Source organism: Neomonachus schauinslandi, chromosome 5, assembly GCF_002201575.2.
Source record: "Neomonachus schauinslandi chromosome 5, ASM220157v2, whole genome shotgun sequence".
Classification (NCBI taxonomy): domain Eukaryota; kingdom Metazoa; phylum Chordata; class Mammalia; order Carnivora; family Phocidae; genus Neomonachus; species Neomonachus schauinslandi.
In genome coordinates, this window is record NC_058407.1 from 117,736,331 (window position 1) to 117,746,207 (window position 9,877).

General features: G+C 37.6%; 1 protein-coding gene and 1 non-coding gene across 2 annotated transcripts in view; one reads left to right on the top strand and one right to left on the bottom strand.

Moving 5' to 3' along the window:
• Positions 1-9,877, bottom strand: part of MLLT10 (MLLT10 histone lysine methyltransferase DOT1L cofactor) — a 223,585-nt gene that overhangs the window by 188,719 nt on the left and 24,989 nt on the right. The window lies entirely within an intron of this gene.
• On the top strand, positions 5,180-5,245 carry LOC123325002. Its single transcript, XR_006540170.1, has one exon. It is a non-coding gene; the product is annotated as a small nucleolar RNA SNORD42 (small nucleolar RNA).

Consider the following 9,877-nt stretch of genomic DNA (forward strand, 5'->3'; position numbering starts at 1 on the left):
TTTGCCTGATATATCCCACTCTTGGAATGTAAGAAGTCAGCAACCCAGAAGCACCAACAAGCACAGACCCCCCACCAAAAAATCTCAACAAAAGGCTTCCTGTCTGTCTCTCTAGACAAACAACCAGGAAGGTATCTTATTAGCTAGGAAGGAAAACTTTTATTAGACAGATACTCTACCTAGCTTAACATCACAGGAAAAAACTGATCCCACCCACTTCTGCATGGTTAAGTGGGGAACCCAGACATCCACCCTTGTGAGATTATGAGTCATGCCAAGACTACCATTGGGGTAGTGTAAGAGCAGGTCAAGTAGAGAACTGGAATTTTCAGCCTCACTGGCTGATAAAGACCATGTCCCCCCATGAAGACAACAAGGGAAGCCTGGACGTCCACCTTCATCTGGCAGTAACAAGGGAACCGACTCTATCCCCTGGGGTGGTATCAGAAGGTACAGCAAGGAGTTAGGGGTTTCATCAACACAGAGTGGTAAGTGAGGCCACATCCACTGTGGAGATCAGGTAGAGAGCCATAATTTCACAACTCTGTCCAGCATTAACAATCAGCCTCCCTTCAAATGTCAACAAAGGCCCAACAGGGAACATTAACTTCATCCTACACCTGGCAAAAGGGTATGACACCCACAACTCCCTCCTGTCAGGCACGTGTCAGAGAAAGCCAGCTAAAACAGGTTTATGTAAGATGCAAAGTCTCATAACATAACACAAAAATGTTCAGGTTTCAATCAAAAAACATTTGTCGTAACAAGAACCAGAAGATCTCAAACTGAATGAAAAAAGACAATCAATAGGAGCCAACACTGAGATATTTGTAATTTTAACATCTGACAAATGTTAGAATTATCTGATGAAGATTTAAAGCAGCCATAATAAAAATGACTCAATAGGGGTGCCTGGGTGGCTCAGTCAGTTAAGCATCTGCCTTCAAGTTCAGGTCATGATCCCAGGTCCTGGGATCGAGCCCCAAGCTGGGCTCCAGCCCCGAGCCAGGCTCCCTGCTCAGCGGGGAGTCTGCTTCTCCCCTTCCCTCTGCCTGCTGCTTCCCCTGATTATTCTCTCCCTCCCTCTGTCAAATAAATAAATAAAATTTTTTAAAAAAATAAAATAGGGCGCCTGGGTGGCTCAGTTGGTTAAGCGACTGCCTTCGGCTCAGGTCATGATCCTGGAGTCCCTGGATCGAGTCCCGCATCGGGCTCTCTGCTCGGCAGGGAGCCTGCTTCTCCCTCTGACCCTCCCCCCTCTCATGTGCTCTCTCTCTCTCTTTCTCTCTGTCTCAAATAAATAAATAAAATCTTTAAAAAAATAAATAAAAAATAAATAAATAAATAAAAATAAAAAATAAAATAATTTTTTTTTAAATGACTCAATAAAGGGCACCTAGCTGGCTTAGTCGGTAGAGTATGTGACTCTTCCTCTCTGGGCTATAAATTCAAGTCCATTTTGGGTATACAGATTACTTGAAAAAAAAATCTTTTTTAAAAAATGATTCCAGGGCCCCTGGGTGGTTCAGTTGGTTGGGCATCTGCCTTTGGTTCAGGTCATGATCCCAGGGTCCTGGGTTCAAGCCCTGCACCAGGCTCCTTGCTCAGCAGGGAGCTGCTTCTCCCTCCCCCCTCCCTCTGCCCGCTGCTCCACCTGCTTGTGCTCTGTCAAAATAATAAAATCTTTAAATAAATAAATATAAAAAATGATTCCATGAGCAATTACAAACACAAAAATGAAATACAGAAAGCCTCAGCAAAAATGAAAATATAAAGAACCAAATGGAAATTTTTAGAACTGCAAAGTACTGAAAAATAAAGAGCTCAGCGCATGACCTCAACAGCAGCATCGAGGAAAGAGAGTAAAAGAATTCATGAACTAGAAGATATAACAATGAAAATTACTCAATGTAAGCAACAGAGAGTTAAAAAAAAAAAAAAATGAACAGACCCTCAAAGATCTTTGGGACTGTAACAAATAATCTTAACATTTATGTCATGAGAGTCTAAGGAAGAAGGGGAAAAATAAAGTGGGACTGAAAAAGTACTCAACTAAATAATGACTAAAAAACTTCCATTTTGGTGAGCCATAAAACTACAGAATCAAGAAGCTGAGCAAATGTCAAAAGGGATAATTCTAAAGGTATCTACCCCTAAGCACATCCTAATTAAACTTCTGAAATATAAAAACAAGAAAGGATATCTTGAAAGCAGCAAGAGAAAAATACTTTACTTACAGAAGAAAATAAGTTGGGTGTAAATTTCTCATCAGAAACCACAGAGGCCAGAAGAAAGTAACACAATAATGAAAGAGGAAGCTGCTAGGAAAATGAAAAAAATGTAATGAACTCAATGAAAATGAAAATACAACATAATAAAATTTGTAAGACATAGATAAACCAGTGATAAGAGGGAAATTTGTAACAATGCACAGAAAAGTGGAAGAGTCTCAAATCAATAATCTAAGCTCCCACCTCAGGAAACTAAAAAAAGAACAAAATAAACCCAAAGCAAGCAGAAAGCAGGTAAAAATAAATATAAGAGCAGAAATCAATGAAATTTAAAATAGAAAAAAAATAAGTCAACAAGGAGCTGCTTCTTTGAAAAGATCAATAAAATTGATAAACCTCTAGCAACACTGACAAAGAAAAGGAGATACAAATCACCACTAATAGAAATGAAAGAGGGGATATCAGTACAGATCCTGCAGACATCAAAGGAACAAGAAGGGAATACTATGAACAACTTCACACACATAACTCTGACAGCTTAGATAAAATGAATCCCTTCCTTGAAAAACACAAACTACTCCAACTCACCAATTATAAAACTGGTAATATGAATAGCCCTGTAACTTTTTTTTTTTTCCCCATAATGTTACTTATTTTTTTTTTAGGAATCTCTACACCCAACGTGGGGCTTGAACTCACGCCTGAGATCAAGAGTCGTATGTTCTTCCAACTGACACAACCAGGCACCCCAGCCCTGTAACTATTTTTAAATTTTAATTTGTCCCTTAAAAACAACCAAAAAGGAAATATGAAAGTCCAGATAGTTTCAATGAAGAACTGTACCCACCATCTAAAGAATTAACACCAATTCTATACATTCTCTTCCAGAATATAAAAAAAGTAGAAGCATTTTTCCCAACTCATTCTATGAAGCTAGTATTACTCCCAATATCAAAACCACAGTATGAAAAAAGAAAACTACAGACAATAGCTCTCATGAATAGACACAAAATTCCTTAACAAAATATAAATGCAATTCCATAATATATAAAAAAGTTATATCTCATATCAAGTGGGGCTTACTCCACTTAAGTTAAATATTCAGAATCAAAGAAGGTAATCTACCATGTTAACAGACTAAAGGAAAAAAAAGTGTATTAACGGTAGGAAAAGCACCTAACAAAATTAAGCACCCATTCATGATTTTTTTAATAAATAAATAAATAAATAAATAAATAAGGAAAATAGGAATAGAAACTTCATACAGACATCTACAAAAAACCTACAGTTAACATCCTATTTAGTGGTTTTCATCATGGAGTGAATACTCTCCCCAAAGGTCTTAAATCCATATCATGCTGAAATTTCTAGCCAGAACAATGAGGCAAGCATTATAGGCATACAAATTGAAAAGGAAGAAATAAAAATAACCCTATCTGCAGATGACACAATTACCTACCTAGAAAATCCCAAGGAATCTATAACAAAACTCCTAGAATTCATAAGTGAATTCAGCAAGGTTGCAGGTCCAAGATAAATACAAAAATCAACTGTTACTCCCATATACTACCAATAAATAACATGGATACCAAAATTAAACATACAATACTATTTTCAATTGCTTCCAAAAAAATTAAATATTTAAGTATAAATCCACAAAATATGTATAGGACTTATAGGCTGAAAACTAAATAAAAGTGCCAAAAAAAATCAACAATCTAAATAAACATACCATGTTGATGGATGAGAAGACTCAACATAGTAAAGACATCAATTCTCCACAAACTGATATTCGGGTTTAATGGTACTCCTATCAAAATCCTAACAAAGGTTTTGGCTATGTACAGACAAGTTATTCTAAAATATATATTTAAAAACCAAAGCACAAAGAAACTAGATAGCCAAAACAATTTTGTGAAAGAATAAAGTAAAATCATCCATGTGATTCAAGAATCATCTTACACAGTAATTAAGACAGTTGGTACCGACAGAGAGACAGACACAAAGATCAATGTAACAGAACAGAAAACCCAGAAATATATTCAAACAAAGATGCCCAGCTGATTTTGGACAAATGTGCAAGAGCAATTCGATGGAAGATGGACTTTTCAACAAATGGTTGCCACTGGAGCATTTGGAAATGAATGCATAGGCAAAGAAACAAGGAAAAAAAAGAAAGAGTCTCACACCTTATATAAAAATTAACTCAAAATGAATCACAGATTTAAAAGTAAAGCATGAAATCATAAAACTTTTAAGAGTGGCACCTGGCTAGCTAAATCAGTAGAGCATGCAACTCTTAATCTCGGGATCAAGTTCAAGCCCCATACTGGTCATAGAAGTTACTTTAAAAAGGGGCATCATGGTGGCTCAGATGGTTAAGCATCTGCCTTCGGCTCAGGTCACGATCCCAGGGTACTGGGACCAAGCCCCACATCAGGCTCCCTGATGGGCAGGGAGTCTGTTTCTCCCTCTCCCTCTACTGTTCTCCCTGCTTGTGCTCGCTCGCTCTCTGTCAAATAAAGAAAATCTTAAAAAAAGAGTTACTTAAAAAAATAAAGGAAACACTGGAGAAAAATCTTCGGATTTAGGATTAGGTAAAGAGCTATTAAATTTGACAACAGAAGTATGATCCATAAAAGCATAAATTTATAAAATGGACTTCATCAGAGGGGGGTGGGAGGAATAGGGTAGCTGAGTGATGGGCATTGGGGAGGGTATATGCTATGGTAAGCACTCTGAATTGTGTAAGACTGATGAATCACAGACCTGTACCCCAGAAACAAATACTACATTATATGTTAATAAATAAATAAATACCAACAAAATGGGCTTCATCAAAACTAAAGACTTTGCTCCAATTTGAGATAAAATAAGAGCAAATCACATACTTGGCAAAGAGCTCATAGAATATATAAAGAACTGTCAAACTCTACAATAAAAACAATAAACAAATGATGAAAACAATCAGTATCTGAGTAAGAATGACATTAACAAAGAAATCACTGATGTACCAGAAGACTAGGGGAAAAAGAGAGAGTACGGGGGCAGTGTGAGCAGCAGGAAATACAAGCCTTCCTTCTCCACAACCGGCCTGATGGAGAGAAGAAAGTATATGGTTCACCTAGCTCCTATCATGCTTTGAATGTTGCCAACAAAGTTGGGATCATCTAACCTGAGTCCAGCTGGCTAATTCTAAATATAAATGTTTTCAGGGGCAGTTAGCTGGCTCAGTTGATGGAGCATGTGACTCCTGATCATGGGTTCAGGAGTTTGAGCCCCACGCTGGGTATAGAGATTAGCTTTTTAATTAATTAATTAATCTTCACAATAATTGGAAAATAGGCAAAAGTAATGAATAAACATTTGACCAAAAGAGGATAAGACATTTGACCTAAAGAGGATATACAGATAGCAACCATGCACATGGAAAGATGGTCAACATCATCAGCTATTAGGTAAATACAAATTAAAATCACAATATATCACTATACACCTACCAAAATTACTAAATAAAAAGAATAGTGACAATGCCACATGCTGGTAAGGATGCCAAAAAACTGGCTTGTTCAGATTTCTAGCAGAAATGTAAATGGTACAGTTACTCTGGAAAATGCTTCGGCAATTTTTTTTTTTTCTCAAGATTTTATTTATTTGAGAGAGAGAGAAAGTGCACAAGCAGGGAGAGAGGTAGAGGGAGAAGCAGACTCTCCGCTGAGCAGGACAAAGAGGGGCTCGATCCCAGGACCTCAAGATCATGACCTGAGCCAAAGGCAGGCGCTTAACAAACTGAGCCACCCAGGCACCCTAGCAATCTCTTTTAAATAACTAACCATGAAGCCCCCATACAACTCAGCAATTGTACAACTGGACATTCATCCCAGAGAAACGGAGACCTATGTTCACATAGAAATCTACACAAGAATGGTTATATTAGCTTTATTCATATTAGCCCCAAACTATAAATACCTGAAACATCTTGCATCAGAATAATTAAACAAGCTGTGGTATATCCATAACTTACCATACGGAACAATAAAAAGCAACGGAGCTACTGATACATTCAACAAACCGGATGAATCTCCAAAGAATCATGTTGAGTGAGAAAAAAACCCAATCTCAAAAAGTTACATGGTCTTTGCTTCTATTTATATAGCATCCCTGGAACCACAAAATTACAGAACTGGATGATACATCAGTGCTTACCAGGAACTAAGCCTGGAGGGAGCAATGAAGCAGCTGTAGCTATAAAAAAGGCACTATGAAAAAAAAAGGCACCATGAGCAATCCTTCTGATGGAATTATTCTCTTAACTGTATAAATTCCAATAACCTATCCTATGGTTCCTAAAGATATTAACACTGGGGATACTGAGTAGATGGTGTACAAGATCTCTTTGTGTTATTTCTTACACCTGCATGTGACTCTACATAAAAGGCTTAATTAAAAAATAACTGTCAATGAACAATCTGAATGGGAAATTAAGACAACAATTGCAGGGGCACCTGGCTCAGTAAGAAGAGCACGTGACTCTTGATCATGGGGTCATGAGTTTGAGCCCCAATGTTGGGTACAGAGATTACTTAAAAACGTAAAACAATACAATTGCATTTATCAGGGCGCCTGGGTGGCTCAGTCAGTTAAGCATCCAACTCTTGGGTTTCGGCTCAGGTCAGGAACCCAGCATCATGAGATCAAGCCCCACGCTGGGTTCCACACTCAGCACAGAGTCTGCTTGAGATTCTCTCCATTTCCCTCTGTCCCTCCTTCCCACTCACACACTCTCTCTCTCAAATAAAATAAATAAATAAAATCTTTAAACAAATAAAATGCATAAGGTTGGTCCAAAGAAATGAAAAGTGTTTGGATAAGAGTGAAATCTTAATCCTCTTAAGGCCTATAATATATGCCTTCAAATGACAAAAGAAATGACAAAAGAAACATACTTCAACATGTTATCCATATATCAAAGATGACCAGAGGATAGAGTGTGTTTCAGAGAGAAAACTCAACACTTTCTAAAAAAATCAGTTACCAAAAGCAGTCAAACATCCATAAGATTAATAATATGTTGCCAAAAAAGTGAAGATTAAAAAAACTGGGCGCACCTGGGTGGCTCAGTCCGCTAAGCGTCTGACTCTTGATTTCAGTTCAGGTCATGATCTCAGAGTTGTGAGGTCAGGATCCCTGCTGGGCATGGAGTCTGCTTAAGAGTCTCTCTTTCCCCTGTCCCTCTGTCCCTCCCCTCCTCCTTCTCTTAAAAAAAAAAAAAAAAAAACTTCTGGAACGTTGAAGTAAAACAAAACTTTTGCAAACAGAGATACAGCTCACCTACATTTCTCCTTCCTAACTTTAATGACAAAGGAAATGAAGTAGGAACAAGAGGTTAAAATATACACATACAATGGCAGAAACTAAAAAACCTCAGGGAAAAATCCAACCATGAAGGAAATTGTCCTTATAACTAATAATATACAGGTGACCCTTGAACAACATGGAGGTTATAGATGCCAACTCCGCAACAGTCAAAAATCCACACCCAAACTTCTGAATTCCCCAAGAACTTAACTAATAATAGCCTACTATTGACGGGAAACCTTACCAGAATAGTCAACATATATTTTATATGTATTAAATACTGTATTCTTACAATAAAGTTAGAAAAAAGAAATATTAAGAAAAGTGTAAGGAGAGGTGCCTAAGTGTCTCAGTCAGTTAAGCATCTGACTCAGGTCATGAGTTCAAGCCCCACATTTGGCTCCACGCTGGAGCCTACCTTTAAAAAAAAAAAAAAAGGGAAAAAAAATACATTTACAGTACTGTATTTACTTAAAAAGTCCAAGTATAAGTGGACCCAGACAATTGAAACCCATTGCTCAAGGGTCAACTGTATTTCCTAATCTCACCACACTGATGCTATTTCATTTTTCTCCTGTTCTAAAATAACATCAAGATGAAGATGTTCACATATACATATACACTTCTGGTTACCTGCTTGAACTAGAATCTGTAGTGCAGCACTTAAAACCATCATTTCTGGAGTGCCCAGGGTTCAAAACCTGGTGTACTCACCGAACAAATTACTAAACCTCTTTAGGCCCCAAGTTGCCTCATCATTTAAAAAAAAGACATACAAATAGTACCTATTTCACTGTCCTGTTGAGAGAGTAAAATAATATACTCCTTTATATAAAGCACCTGAACTTGGCACATAAACAGAGCTTCATGCTATTCTGCAGAGGAGGAAACTGAGGCTTAGAAGATAAACTTGCCCAGTCACAGATCTAGTCCATCTGACTCCAAGCCTGTGATCTTAACCTTACTACTGTATTGCCTGAATGTCTCTAGGTGAAATTATGGATTTTCTCTACTTATCTTCCTTTCCCCAATTATCCAAAAATAAGCATGCCTGCACTTAGTATACAAAAATCAGAGCAAATTTTCTTAAGACAGAGAATAATACTTTGTACTTTGGGACTTAGAGAACAGAAAAGCACTGATGGCAACTGAGAATAACACATAGAAAGTCATCTTTTGGAGTTATTTGTCTGCTCATAGCTATGTAGAGGACAGACTAGAAAAAGTGATTAATAAGAGAGGTAGGGACAATACAAATGAAGAAAGAAGAGTTTACATCTCGTTAGGGCAGCTATAATCTCTAGCTGGCTCCAGAACAACTCCCTCACTTTCTTTTTTTTTTTTTAGTTTAAGTAATCTCTACACCCAACGTTGGGCTCAAACTCACGACCCCAAAATCAAGAGTTGCATACTCTTTCAACTGAGCCAACTAGGTGTCCCATAATACCATAACTTTCTGGCCCTACTGCATAACTGCAGAAGTAGACTTTTTAAGTAAACTCTGCACCAACATGGGGCTCAAGCTCACGAGCCTGAGATCAAGAATTGCAATACTCTACCAACCAAGCTAGCCAGGAGCCCCCAGACTTTTATTATTGCTGGGGATAGGGGCATTGGAGAAGGGTGTTTACCCAGCCATACTCCATGCATAAATTAACTGTGTTAGGGGTGCCTGAATGGCTCAGTCGATAAAGCATGCAACTTGGGGTCATGAGTTCAAGCCCCACGTTGGAGAGAGATTACTTTAAAAAAAAAAAAAAGTGTAAATGTAAAGTACAATCCTTTTAGTAAAAATACTATGGACCAGGAAAAAAAAGTCTCCCTCCACCAACAGTTAGGAAACACTACAGGAAACTGAAAACAACAACCATATTTGCTTTGCAGGAGATGATCTTGAAACAGAAGTGGACTGTACTGAAAAGGGGAGAAGTTCGCATAAGTATGTGTAATGTGCTACATTTTATATAAAAAGAATAAAAACAAGACTCTATATATGTAAAGCACATACATATATAAATTAGGAAAACGAATAAAAAAATAGTAACAATGGGAAGTTTGGAAGCAAACCTAGGCAAATAAAAGGTTTAGGAGAAAAAACTTTCACTGTTTATCTTTTGTTTTGTTTTTTCAAAGATTTTGTTTTTAAGTAATCTACACCCAATGTGGGGCTTAAACTCACAACCCCAAGGTCAAGAGTCTCAAGCTCCACCAACTGAGCCGACCAGGCACACCTGTTTATCTTTTTTTTTTTTTTTAGAACTTTTTTTAAGGAGAGCAGGCACGAGCTG